Raw genomic sequence first — 13,174 nt, 5'->3', positions numbered from 1 at the left:
GATGGTGGTATAAGAAAAACGTATAAATGTTGCATATGTATTTACACTTCTATTTTATCTGAATCACATCTAAAAATAACAAAAGTTAAGTAAAAAAAAAAATGGCGAAGGACAACTAATAAAGGAATAGACTTAAAGAAAAGAAATAAAGATAATCGACAAAACAATGAAGCTACAATACTTATGCATTATGCACATGAACTACAGTATGTATAATATGTAGACGTGTATGAATGATCATTTAAGGGAATATCTATCTCATGTTCACTGAGAAGAAAAGTGTCATCATCTAAATAGAAGTAGTTAAAACATCCTTAAGCCATAAACTGGGCAGCCAATTGTTTTGTGCTCATAAATCCAGCTTTTCATCTGTGAATAACTCTGGGTGACCAGCAATTACCTCTGTTGGATTTCCATTTTAATTATTAGAAAATGATATAGATAGCCTCAAGCTCAAAAGGACCAAAATATGAATATTTGTGGAAGGCCTTGTTTCTGTAACAAATTTGTCAGAGAACAATAGCCAAGTTTTAGGGCTCTTTTGAGCTTGAGCTTTAGGCTAAATGGGTTGGCTGTGTTCCTCTCTCATAGATCCTCATCGATTGAGCACAGTGAGAAGACTAGTTCATCACAGATGCTGGTTCTCTGGTTACTATAGCACAGTTTCTCAGAGACTGGACCAAGGATCTGCTGCATCAGAATCACCTTTTGTGCTTGTCAAAAAAAAAATGCCAGTGGGCCAAAGACCTAAACAGATACCACACCAAAGAAGTTACACACATGGTAAATAAGCCTGTGAAAAGATGTTCCTCATTATACGTCTTTAGGGAAATGCAAAATAAAACAATGAGATATCACTACGTAACTACTAGAATCTGAAAAGGCTACATACTGTGTGATTCCAACTACATGACATTCTGGAAAAGGGAAAACTATGGAGACAGTTAAAAGATCAGTTTCCAGGGGTTAGGAGGGATAAAAAGGTAGAGCATAGAGGATTTTTGGGGCAGTGAAACAGCTCTGTATGATACTATAATGGTGGATACACATTATTATACATTTGTTCAAACCTATAGAATGTGCAACACCAAGATGGAGCTGTAATGTAAACTATAGACTTCGGGTGATAATGACTGATGTGTCAATGTTCGTTTATCAGTTATAACAAAAGTACCACTCTGGCAGGGAATGTTAATAATGGGGGAGGCTGTGCATGAATGGGAGCAGGAAGTATAGGGAAAACCGCCATATCTTCCTCTCAATTCTGCTGTGAACCTAAAACTGCTCTAAATAGAAAGTCTATTTATTATTAATTAATTATTTATTTATTTATTTATTTGGCTGCGTTGGGTCTTGGTTGCTGTGCGTGGGCTTTCTCTAGTTGTGGCGAGCAGGGGCTCCTCTTGGTTGCGGTGCACGGGCTTCTCATTGCAGTGGCTTCTCTTGTTGCGGAGCGCGGGCTCTTGGTGCGTGGGCTTCAGTAGTCGTGGCTCATGGACCCTAGAGCACAGGCTCAGTAGTTGTGACGCACAGGCTTAGCTGCTCCGCGGCATGTGGGATCTTCCTGGACCAGGGATCAAACCCGTGTTCCCTGCATTGGCAGGTGTATTCTTAACCACTGTGCCACCAGAGGAGCCTAGAAAGTCTATTTAAAAGACAAAAATGCCTACCAATTCCAGGGTCCAACACCAGACCTACTGAGTCACAGTCTCTAAGGATTAAATCCCTTGGGACTTCCCTGATGGTCCAGTGGTAAAACTCCGTGCTTCCAGTGCAGGGGGCGTGGGTTTGATCCCTGACCAGGGAACTAAGATCCCACATGCGCGGTGGTGCAGCCAAGAAAAAAAAAAAGGATAGATCCCTTAAATTTTCATTGTCAGCAAGTAACTCAGATGATTCCTATGCCCACTAAAATTTAAAATCTACTTCACTAGAGAACATAGATATGCTTCTTCCTCAGATGAGGCTGCCCAGTTCAGGAATAGCTCAGTACCCAGCTGGGTGAAGTGAAGGCATCAGAGGCTGACAAATACTTCCTTCCAGCAAATACTCTTCCCCCCTCTTCCTTGCTTTATTAACCTCAAATGGTCGTGTAATACACATATTGTTCTGCAGTTTGATTTTTTTTTGCTATTGTTTTGCATTTAGCAATGTATTGGGACATAGAGAACTTTTCTTTTTTAAACTGCCCTGTATTCCACTGTATGGCTGTACCATAACTTTTATTTATTTATTTATTTATTTTTGCGGTACACAGGCCTCTCACTGTTGTGGCCTCTCCCGTTGCAGAACACAGGCTCCAGATGCGCAGGCTCAGTGGCCATGGCTCACGGGCCCAGCCGCTGTGGGGCATGTGGGATCTTCCCGGACCGGGGCACGAACCCGTGTCCCCTACATCGGCCGGTGGACTCTCAACCACTGTGCCACCAGGGAGGCCCTATTTATTTATTTTAAAAATATTTATTTTCTTGATTTTTTAGCTGCGTCAGGTCTTCATTGCAGCGCTCTGGCTTCTCTCTAGTTGCTGTGCACGGGCTTCTCTCTCGTTGTGGCGTGCAGGTTTTCTTTCTCTAGTTGTGGTGCGCAGGCTCCAGAGCGCATGGGCTCTGTAGTTTGCGGCATGCAGGCTCTCTTGTTGAGGCCCGCGAGCTCACTAGTTGTCGCACACGGGCTTAGCTGCTCCACGGCATCTGGGAACCTAGTTCCCCGACCAGTGATCAAACCCACGCCCCCTGCATTGGAAGGCAGATTCTTCACCACTGGACCACCAGGGAAGTCCCCCATAACTTTAAAAATATGTTCCCTAATGATGGTTCCTAAACATTTGCCATTACAGAAAATGCTGCCATAAATAATCTTGTACATGCATGTATGTACATGTCATTTTGCACCTCTTTGAGTATATCTTGAGGATAAATTCCTCAGAGTGGAATGTGCTGGATGAGAGGTGTATGCATTTGCGGTTTCCATCTGTGGTGCCAAGTTGTCCTCCACAGAGGTAGTACCAATTACATACCCTCCAGGAATATGTGTGTCCTACATTATTTTTTAATGGCTGCATATTAGTCTATTGTAGGGATTACCATAATTTGTTTAATCTGTCTGCTGTTAGGGAACATTGAAATTGTTTCTCTATCCCACATTTCTTCAGCTCTCAGAGCCACACTATTTGATTGTCCTATGACTAACCTACCCAGCATGAGGGATTTGACAATCTTGGGAGGATCCTTGTGGTTGACTTATTATTGTTGTGATCATCGTAACAACAGCACTACAGACTTCTAAGTGTGTCTCCACCTATGATCTCACTTCTGTGGCTAGACCTCACCTCTAGCCCCTGGGAATTTCTTCTATGACCCCAATAGGATGACATCCCTTAAGTCAAATTCCAAAGCTTTGAAGCAGATCAGCAGATCAGGGCCCCCTAATGACTGATTACACACGGCTCTGACCCTACACAGCTTCAAGCTTGTTATTTTCTGCAGCCTTTCATCCCTGCATCCTGAAGATGAGTCCATTTCTTCCCCAGTGGGAAAGCAAACAGTGGAGTGGGAAGAGTGGTGATGCATGTCCCCCAGGCTATGCAAAGGGGGAACACTCTGATCTCTGCAGTGACTTGTTTGCAAATGCCTTTCCTTTCATGCCAGAGGACCCAAGAGAGAGGTGGGAGTGGGGACAGCTCTGGCACCTGGCAACTGAAGGTTTATCTGCGGGAAGCAATATATGAAGTGGTTTCTGCTCAGCATCTCCAGCTTGTATTTTAGTACTGCTCTAGCCTCAAACTTGGATAGTTTCGTACTGTTTGTGAAAGAGTTCTAAAATATTTAGAGGTTCTCAGAGATGGTGGTCTTGGGGTGGAGACACTTCTCCGATAAGAGTGCTACAATTCCAGCCATGATGGCCTTTTCTTGTTAATCTTCTTGTTTTCTCTATCCTGTATCCGGTTAGAAATCAGAGTGAGATTGAAATGCTACTAGAAATTATTTTGGCCAGAGACACATGAATATTTAATTCTACCGAAGAATAACCAAGAAAGGCATATAGTCAAGGAAGGTTAGCAAAGGAAAACAGAGATTGGTAAATGTGCTTTTGGCCCCTAATCCCAATATAGACAACTCACATGAAGTTGTCTATAAAGAGGAGACCTATTCCCACCCAACTTCACCATCCAAGTATCCCAAACCATAGTACCTGTGTACCACGAAATGGCCATGAGGAAATAAGAGGGAAGAGAAGGATATGACTACAACTTACTTCCTGTGAGCATGGACCCTGGACCTTATCACTTTAGCAGCTTGGAAAGAAGACAAAATGGCCACACTTCTATGGATGCACTATTGGGAAAAAGCATGTCCTAAGCAGGGAGAAGGTAAGGGCACCGAGGCACAAACATACTTGGTATGCCCAAGGGACAGCTTCTAATCCATGGATTTTTATTATTTAATCCATGATTCTGGCAGGTGTTTTGGATTGCAATTGATAGCTGTAGATTTAATAATATTAAACGTAGTAGCCTTCATTTCTCAGTTGCACCAGGACTATTAAGAACTTTGTTTTGTTTTGCTGACATACACGTACTCCTCTTAAAGATAGATAACAAACCAAGAAAATCAAATTAATACTGGCAATAAATTAAATACTTTGTTGGAAGTCTGTCGGATTCATAATTTGTGTAAATGATTTATAATTTAATTGATCATCTGCTTTCCTGATTATTACATGAACCACGAGGAATAATCCCACTCTATTATGGAGAAAAAATAACCCATATCAAGAGGTCTGAGTCAATAATATCTTGGCAAAACTTGATCTGAATGTCAATTGACCGCATCATTTGGAAGCAGTTTTGGTGTCCAGTTCAGTGGATTTTTTTCCAGTTTCCATGAAATACAGATATCCATAGCTGTTCACCTTGGAAAACTGCAGCTAGATGTGTTCTGTTTCAGCGTTTCTCAAAAGTAGTTTATTCCACAAACATTAGAGGGCAGCATTGGATAGGGATTTCAAAAAGACCGAAAGAATTCTCCACATCAAACCCGCCTGAATGCTCCATTGGGCTAGGCTTTTCTCTCTTCTTTTCTGATTCCACTTTGATTTCAAGCCAGGAAATGCCTTTCCCTGTGGCTTTCACTGCCCACTGCCCTCTTCTTCCTCAAGGGACACAGCGAGCTGGCTGGGGTTCATAGTGGACTAGTGCTCAGCATCCCTTTTCCCTCCTTTTAGGATGGGGCCAAAGGAATGCCCAAAACTCTATCTCCCAATTCCCTTATGGTTAAGATTCCAGATGTGATTTAAGTTTGTCCAGTCAGAGGCGCTTTGGGGACATTTGGAAGACAGATATGTACCTGGAGAGGCACTGTTGCTGCTTCTGTTTCCTGCAGGCAAGCCTGGTGCGGAGGGGTTCGGCTTCCTGGAGTAGCATGACCATGTCCAGTCACTAGCTTCATGGGGGTTATGGCGAGGGGTCTGAGCATGCAGTTTTTGCTGATGCCAGTGTAGCAGTGTGCCTTTGAAAGTTACAGCAGCAGCGGTGGGGCATTGTGATTCCCAGATTGCTGTTTAGGCTGTGAGTTTCTGTAGCTAACCGTTCCAGGGCAGTTTCTGATCGTATCTTGATTTTACCTGGTTCCTTGGCAGACAGTTCTATTGTCTGGGAGCCATTTCTGGAGGCCTTGCCTCAAATTTGCTTCTCCAGATCTTCCAGATTTTTCCTTTCTTTTTTCTTTCATTCATTTATTTATTTAATACCTGTACACATGTAGTAGTTTCAGAAATGTTTATGTACACTTGTCTTTAGACTTGCAGTTTCTACTCATTCCCAAAGTTACTTAGGTCAGTTCTCTTTACCCCCATACTCTTCAGTGAGATTTATCATACAGTTTATTTATTTATTTAAAATTGAAGTATAGGGCTTCCCTGGTGGCGCAGTGGTTGAGAGTCTGCCTGCCAATGCAGGGGATATGGGTTTGTGCCCCGGTCTGGGAAGATCCTACATGCCGCGGAGCGGCTGGGCCTCTGAGCCATGGCCACTGAGCCTGCGCATCTGGTGCCTGTGCTCTGCAACGGGAGAGGCCACAGCAGTGAGAAGACCGCGTACCGCAAAAAAATAAAAATAAAAAAATTGAAGTATAGTTGGTTTACAGTGTTGTGTTAGTTTCTGTTGTACAGCAAAGTGATTCAGTTTTATATATATATACACACACACACACATATGCATGTATATGTGTATATATTCTTTTTCAGATTCTTTTTAAAAAATAAATTTATTTTATGTATTATTTTTGGCTGTGTTGGGTCTTCGTTGCTGCATGCAAGCTTTCTGTAGTTGTGGCGAGCGGGGGCTACTCTTCATTGCAGTGTGCGGGCTTCTCATTGCAGTGGCTTTTCTTGTTGCGGAGCGCGGGCTCTAGGCGTGTGGGCTTCAGTAGATGTGGCTCGCAGGCTATAGAGTGCAGGCTCTGGTTGTGGCACATAAGCTTAGTTGCTCCGCGGCATGTGGGATCTTCCTGGACCAGGGCTTGAACCCGTGTCACCTGCATTGGCAGGCGGATTCTTAACCACAGTGCCACCAGGGAAGCCCCTAGATTCTTTTCCATTATAGGTTATTGAATATAGTTCCCTGTGCTATACAGTAGGTCCTTGTTGTTTATCAGTTTTATATATAGTAGTGTGTGTCTGTTAATCCCAGACTCCTAATTTGTTCTTCCCCCCTGCTTCCCCTTTGGTAACCATAAGTTTGTTTTTGCTGTCTGTGAGTCTATTTCTGTTTTGTAAATAAGTTCATTTGTATCATTTTTTAGATTCCACATTTAAATGATGTCATATGGTATTTGTCTTTCTCTGTCTGACTTACTTCACTTAGTATGATAATCTAGGTCTATCCATGTTGTTGCAAATGGCATTATTTCATTTTTTATGGCTGAGTAATATTCTATTGTGTATATATAGCACATCTTCTTTATTCATTCATCTGTCGATGGACATTTAGTTTGCTTCCATGTCTTGGCTATTGTAAATAATACTGCTGTGAACATTGGGGTGCATGTATCTTTTCAAATTAGAGTTTTTCAGTGTTTTATACTCACCTAATTCTCTGCAGTTCTTAGGTGCCTTCCTGCTTAAAATAGCTAAACTGGTTTCTGTTTTTCTAAAAGTGACCCATGAATGATACATTGGCTAAAGGTAAGCAAAAGCTACAGCCCAAGAATAGCACTGTCATCCATATCTCTGTGATCTTTGTAGCCTTCAGGTGAAATGATGAAAAACCACCATGAAATCTCGGGAGTAATGAGTTACTTCTTCCTGTGTTCCTTGCCCCATTCTAAAGTACATAATTATGATCCCACCACTGCTACTATTATAATGGATGTGAGGTGGTAATCTCTTGGACTGTGTGCTGGCAATCAAGCTCACAGCCATAATTCATTCAAAAATCATTTACCTAGCAGATGACAGTGAGCCAGTCTAGAAAGGCTTGTTAAGAACTAACCACACTAACATTAGTGTAGTGTGGCTTCCCTGGTCCCACAGACCCACTGGCTGATGCATTCTGATATCATTGGCTTAAGGAATCTACAGATCTGAGGATGCCTGCCAAGTTCCTCAACTATTCTGCATACTTTCTTTGTGAATGAGGCACAGCTGGGATGGGTTCCCTGACATTATCCACACACTAGTATGAGAAATATCTAAGCCCTTTCGACCTCATAGGATTGGCTGTAAACGAGACACATTCTACTTATTTATGCTTTTCAACAACTGCTCTTGGGGTATTTCCAGTCCAAGGGCACTTTACATGAATACGCAGTATACCAGCCACTCTTAGAATGACATTGTTACTCCAGATGGTGTATCAAATACAGAGTCTCTGGTAAGTGGATTCTTTACTGATAAATGTCCAGATTTTCACATAAGATACTTGAGAAGATTTCAAACTGAATCTACAGTGTACAAAATTAACCTCAGAGTTTGATTTTCAGGGAGTCACAAAATGAAATTCCTCAATTTTCTATGACCAGTAGGCTACGAGAGTCCCTTACTTTTGTAGCTGCAAGGCTGAGATTGCTTTAAGAATTAGAAAAGGAATCAGAGATTTCCAAGTACTCAATCTCTCTTAAAAACCCACCATTGAAATTTCACTGCATAAGGAAGCCCTCTACCTTCTTTGTCCATAGAAACTGTTTTTTGCAACCCTGAGAGTTCTCTTCCAGGAGGAAGCTGATACTCCCCTCATATCTGCTGTCAGCAGGCTAGGGACTAGGACCAAGTCCCATTTTTCCCTGGGATCATATGCAAAACCAGACATTGCAAAAGGAAGTTTATGTTTTGAAAACACTGCAAGAATTGCTTAATTTTTATCAACCAAAAAAATAAAAAATGAAAAGCAAACTTTTTACTAATTGATGTTGAGGCTATTTGGCTCAGAAGCACGGCTGATACTTTCAGATGGGGTTAAATTTGTTTCCAGGGGTGACAATTCCCTGATGGTCTTTACCCTACAACTTGCTCCCTGGAACCAATTTTCGTATGTGTTAGGATTCTTCAGTTGTAAACAATATAAATCAACTCTGGATAACTGGATTGTTGTAGTGGTTAATAGCTTAGGCTTTCCTAAGGTACAAATTCTGACTCTCTAAGTTACTAATTGTCACTGGACAATCAAACTAATCTCCATTTGCTCTCTGCAAAAGGGAATAATAAAAATACTACATACTTCATAAGGCCTTGTGAAGGACAAGTGGGAAATTACATTTGAAGTTTTGGTACATGGTAACAATTTGGTAGATTTTAATTATAATTTTATTTCTAGCTGGCCCTTCATTTCTTGTTAGAATCATAATGATCATTAAATAAATCCCTGCTGCCTCTCACCCTGGAGCCCACTGCGTAGAGTTGTTGATTAATAAATAAGTTGTTATGTTGACAGACATTTAGGTTTACTACTTATTAATAAATAAGTTGTTTCCGAATGAGCACTTGTAATTTGCAGTGTCGGCCCTCATGGTGTTCAGTTTGGAGCTTATGCTTGAAATCGTTTGTGTTAGTCCTAGAGTGAGCAGACCTTGACACAAAGTTGGGAATGCAAGAGGTTTATTGGGAGGTAATAAAAGAAGTGGGTTCACCTTCAGACTGTGATGTAAACTCTGGTGGCAGCGAAGGGAGAGGAGTAGGAAGCAGGACTGGGGAAGGAGAGCCTCAGACTGCAATGCAGAGATGACAGAACTTCAGCCAACCCAATGTGGAGCTCTAGAGCAAAGATAGCTCTTAGAGGAATCTCTAAGGGCCAGACCCTGATGTCCCTGCTGTGCTGTCATTGGCTGGGGGATGCCTTGGAAGAGAATGGTTTCAGCTTGAAAGTTAATGGCAGATCCCAAAAGCATGAACAGCTGAGGCTGCCAGCAAGTTCTTCCTTGAAGGGAGTTCTGAGTGGTCAGCCTCCATGGCTGTCGTGGTCCACCCCTTGTGCTACATGGCAGCAGCTTCTCTAGGGTTTCAATGAGCCTCTCTTCCTAATGGCGAAGTTATGGGTTCCAACTGGTATTCACTGTTACCCTCCAGTGTCCATTCTAAATTCCCCTCTCCCTCATCTATCCCCTCTCTGTCCTTATTGGCTTATTGATTGGTTTGACCCATGTGCTAATTCTAAGGACTCTGAACCCCTAGGAACCATACTCTTCGTCTTCTCAGATCAGGGTGGCTGCGCTTGTCCTTTTACAGTTACAATTGGACAAGGGAATAACCAGAAGTGCCCCAGTGGGTCACCTGAGTTCCACACATATTCCTCCCTGTCCCAGTGTGTCACAGCAGCCCTGCCTCCTATGGATCAAGCTCAATAACTCCTGTTAAGGCAGTAACTCCTGCTCTTGCCTGCTGATCCTAAATATAAAGAGACCAAAGTTCCCAGACGGCAGCCGTGTCTTACAGATCACTGGAAACCTTGCTATGTCCCTTTGCAAGGGTATGTCCCCTTTTGGAATCAGGACCTGTAATCCTGCAGAGCCCAGAGTTGTTTGGACAGAAAGCACAAAGTCCCCTGATGGGTCACTGCAAATGATGTTAAGCGGGGCCACTCCTGCTTGGTTCCTGGATCCACAAATTCTTCCTATTGGGGACGCGGAATCAATAGGTCTCTGATTCAGTGTGTGCACTGCATCCTGGAGGATGGTACGCCATCCTTGCAGAGTATTACCTAGGAGTTAGTACTTGTGTAGGTCATCTCATTATTCTAACAGGTTGGTAGCTTCTGGATGGAGCAATATATGATATAACCATTAGATCTCATGGTCATGGCCCCTCCCATACCTCCTTCATTTCCCTACCTGATTGGATGCTATACTGTGTAGGGCTTTAAGACTGTGGATCAGGTGCTCCTTAGCCATGCCCTCCAAATCTGACTCACTGATGGACTTAAAACTCTTAGGTTGGAGGAGACTCAGAAGTCATCTGTTAGTTCAGGTTTAATCTGATTCCGGATTCACATCAACAGCACCCTTAAAAAGAGATAAACCCAAGGATGACAAAATCTATGATACCGATGCCATTATTATTCCCCTTTTAAGATCTCATGGTAGATACCACTTTTTTTTTTTTTTTAATGACATTTCTTTCTATGCTGAGTCCAAACGGGGCCTCAGAATCCTTTTCAACAAACACCGGAAGCAGCTAACACTAAACCACCTGATCGTCCACATTGGGTTGAAACCTATGTGTCGTTCTGATCTACCCTGTACCCAAGAGCTAGCCAAATACTGGGAATTTCATTGCTACTTGCAAGAGCTAGCTTCATTCCTGTAAAAACATGCTGCCTCATTTGACCTTTGAAGCCCCCAGAACATGTATATAAATAATTAGTAAATACTTGGAGAATGAATGAATGAAGAAAGAAAGGTTCACAGAAGAGTTTCATAACTTGCTTCGAATTACCCAGAAGATCTGTTGACTCATCAAACATTTATTGAGAACTTAACTATGTTAAGTACTAGTCTAGGAGTTGGGAGATAGAGTTTAGTAACCAGACAAGATACCTACCCTTATGGAGCTTGCATTGTAGTATACATTGAAAATAAGAATACTGAGAATAGATAGGGAACAGGGAAGTAGCAAATAGTCCAAGTGCATATGGTGGAAATAACATGATTTTTGTAATAGGAATAACAGAGTGTGGTTCTTTATGTGAGGTGGTCAGGAAAGTCTGCAATGAGAAAAACATTTTTTAATTGTTGTAAAATATACATAACATAAAATTCACCCTTTAACCATTTAAAAATGTATAGTTCAGTGGTATTAAGTATATTCACATCGTTGCACACCCATGACCACTGTCAATTTCCAGAACGGCTTTTATCATCACAAACTGAAACCCTGTACCCGGTAAGCAATAACTCCCCATTTCTCCCTTCCCTCAACCCCTGGTAACCACTATTCTACTTTCCATCTCTGTGAATTCGCCTGTTCTAGGTAACTCATATAAGTGACAAATAACACAATATTTGTTCTTCTGTATTTGGCTTATTTCACTTAGCATAATGTCTTCAGTGTTCATCCATGTTGTAGCACGTATGAGAAGATGACTTTTTAAAAAGCTTTTAATTGAAGTATAACATACAAAGGGAAAAGTGAGTAACTCCTCACAACCTGAACACATCAGGGTAAGCAGCACCTAGATTAGAAATCTAGTGACTGGGACCACAGAAGACGCCCTCATGTCCCCTTCCAGTCCTAACCCCAGTGATAAACTCTATCCTGACTTCTAAGAATACGGATTAATTTCACCTGGTTTTTAACTTTATATAAATGAAATCATGCAGTATTTGTTTTTTTCTGTCTGCTTTCTTTTGCTCAGTATTGTGTTTGTGGCATTCATCCATATTGTTGTGTATAGTTATAGTTCTTTTATTCTTGTTGCAATGTATGAATATTCTCATTACTACGTGTGAAGAGTCTCATTCTGTTGTATGAATATACCACAATTTATTTATCCTTTATACTGTCGATGGTACTTAGATAGTTTCTGTTTTTAGCTCTTATAAATGGCGCTGCTATGAACATTCTTGAACATGTCTTTTGGTGAACCCATGAATAGATTTATATTATTTATATGCATATGTAATATATGTTGAATATACGGTATATAATGTGAATATGTAATATGAACCTATATACAGGTTTCCCCTGTTATCTGAAAGCAGAGCATTCTTTTTTTTTTTTTTTTAACATCTTTATTGGAGTATAATTGTTTTACAATAGTGTGTTAGTTTTCCCTCTACAACAAACTGAATCAGTTATACATACACACATGCTCCCCCATCTCCTTCCTCTTAAGCAGAGCATTCTTATGAAACCTTTTGTAAGCCAAAATGGCGAAGTGAAGAAACAATTACCTAAGGACACATCTCGCTAATGGATGCACAGGATAAATGGAACTAAAGCACAGATGCTCACGGACACAGTTCAAAGCTATGGCAGCTTGATGCTGAGATGTTTAGTGTAGCTCCCAGGGAAGGAGCTTGGCGGGGCCACTCTTGTTACTCAGGTGAGCACTGACTCTAGAATGGCTCCCTGTAAAACAAACACTGAACAGTTTTCACTTTTCACCTTTTTTTTTCAAAAGCAAAAATCCTCTTCAGATTTCTTTCAGTTAGCAAAAACAGGTACTAATGTAGCTCTTTCATTAAAGTGAAGGGGTGTAAAACAAACTTTCTAAAATGGGGTATATCTGTATATGCAATATACATACTTACTCAGTGGAAATGCTGGGCCACAGAGTATGTGTATGTTCAGCTTTAGGAGCTTTCCAAAGTGCTTTACCCATTTAGAAAGGATCACATTCCAGCAGAGGCCCGAAGGACAAAGGGGGATGGAAGCTGCATTGGGATTTCTCTCCTAACATCTCCACGGCTGTTCTGCCAAAAAAGTGTCCTTTCTTAAAGTGGTTATAGACCAAACGGGAGAAGTCCTCCACCTCCTTTCTGCTGTGGTCTCCCAGTGACACTTTGGTGAGAGGAGCCTCTGTCATTTTGGTCAGACTCAGGGCGACAGGAGATGATGACTGGTGACTCAGCCTCCCTGGCTCCACTTCCCAGAGCTCCACTCACCACATCAGTAAGCCTGGCACCGAGGGGGAGACAGAATCACAACACGTGTTGCTGTCCATTCTCGCAGAGATGTCAAGAGC

The sequence above is a fragment of the Kogia breviceps genome, chromosome 2 (genome assembly GCF_026419965.1).
Source record: "Kogia breviceps isolate mKogBre1 chromosome 2, mKogBre1 haplotype 1, whole genome shotgun sequence".
Taxonomy (NCBI): Eukaryota; Metazoa; Chordata; class Mammalia; order Artiodactyla; family Physeteridae; genus Kogia; species Kogia breviceps.
This window is presented reverse-complemented; position numbering follows the sequence as displayed.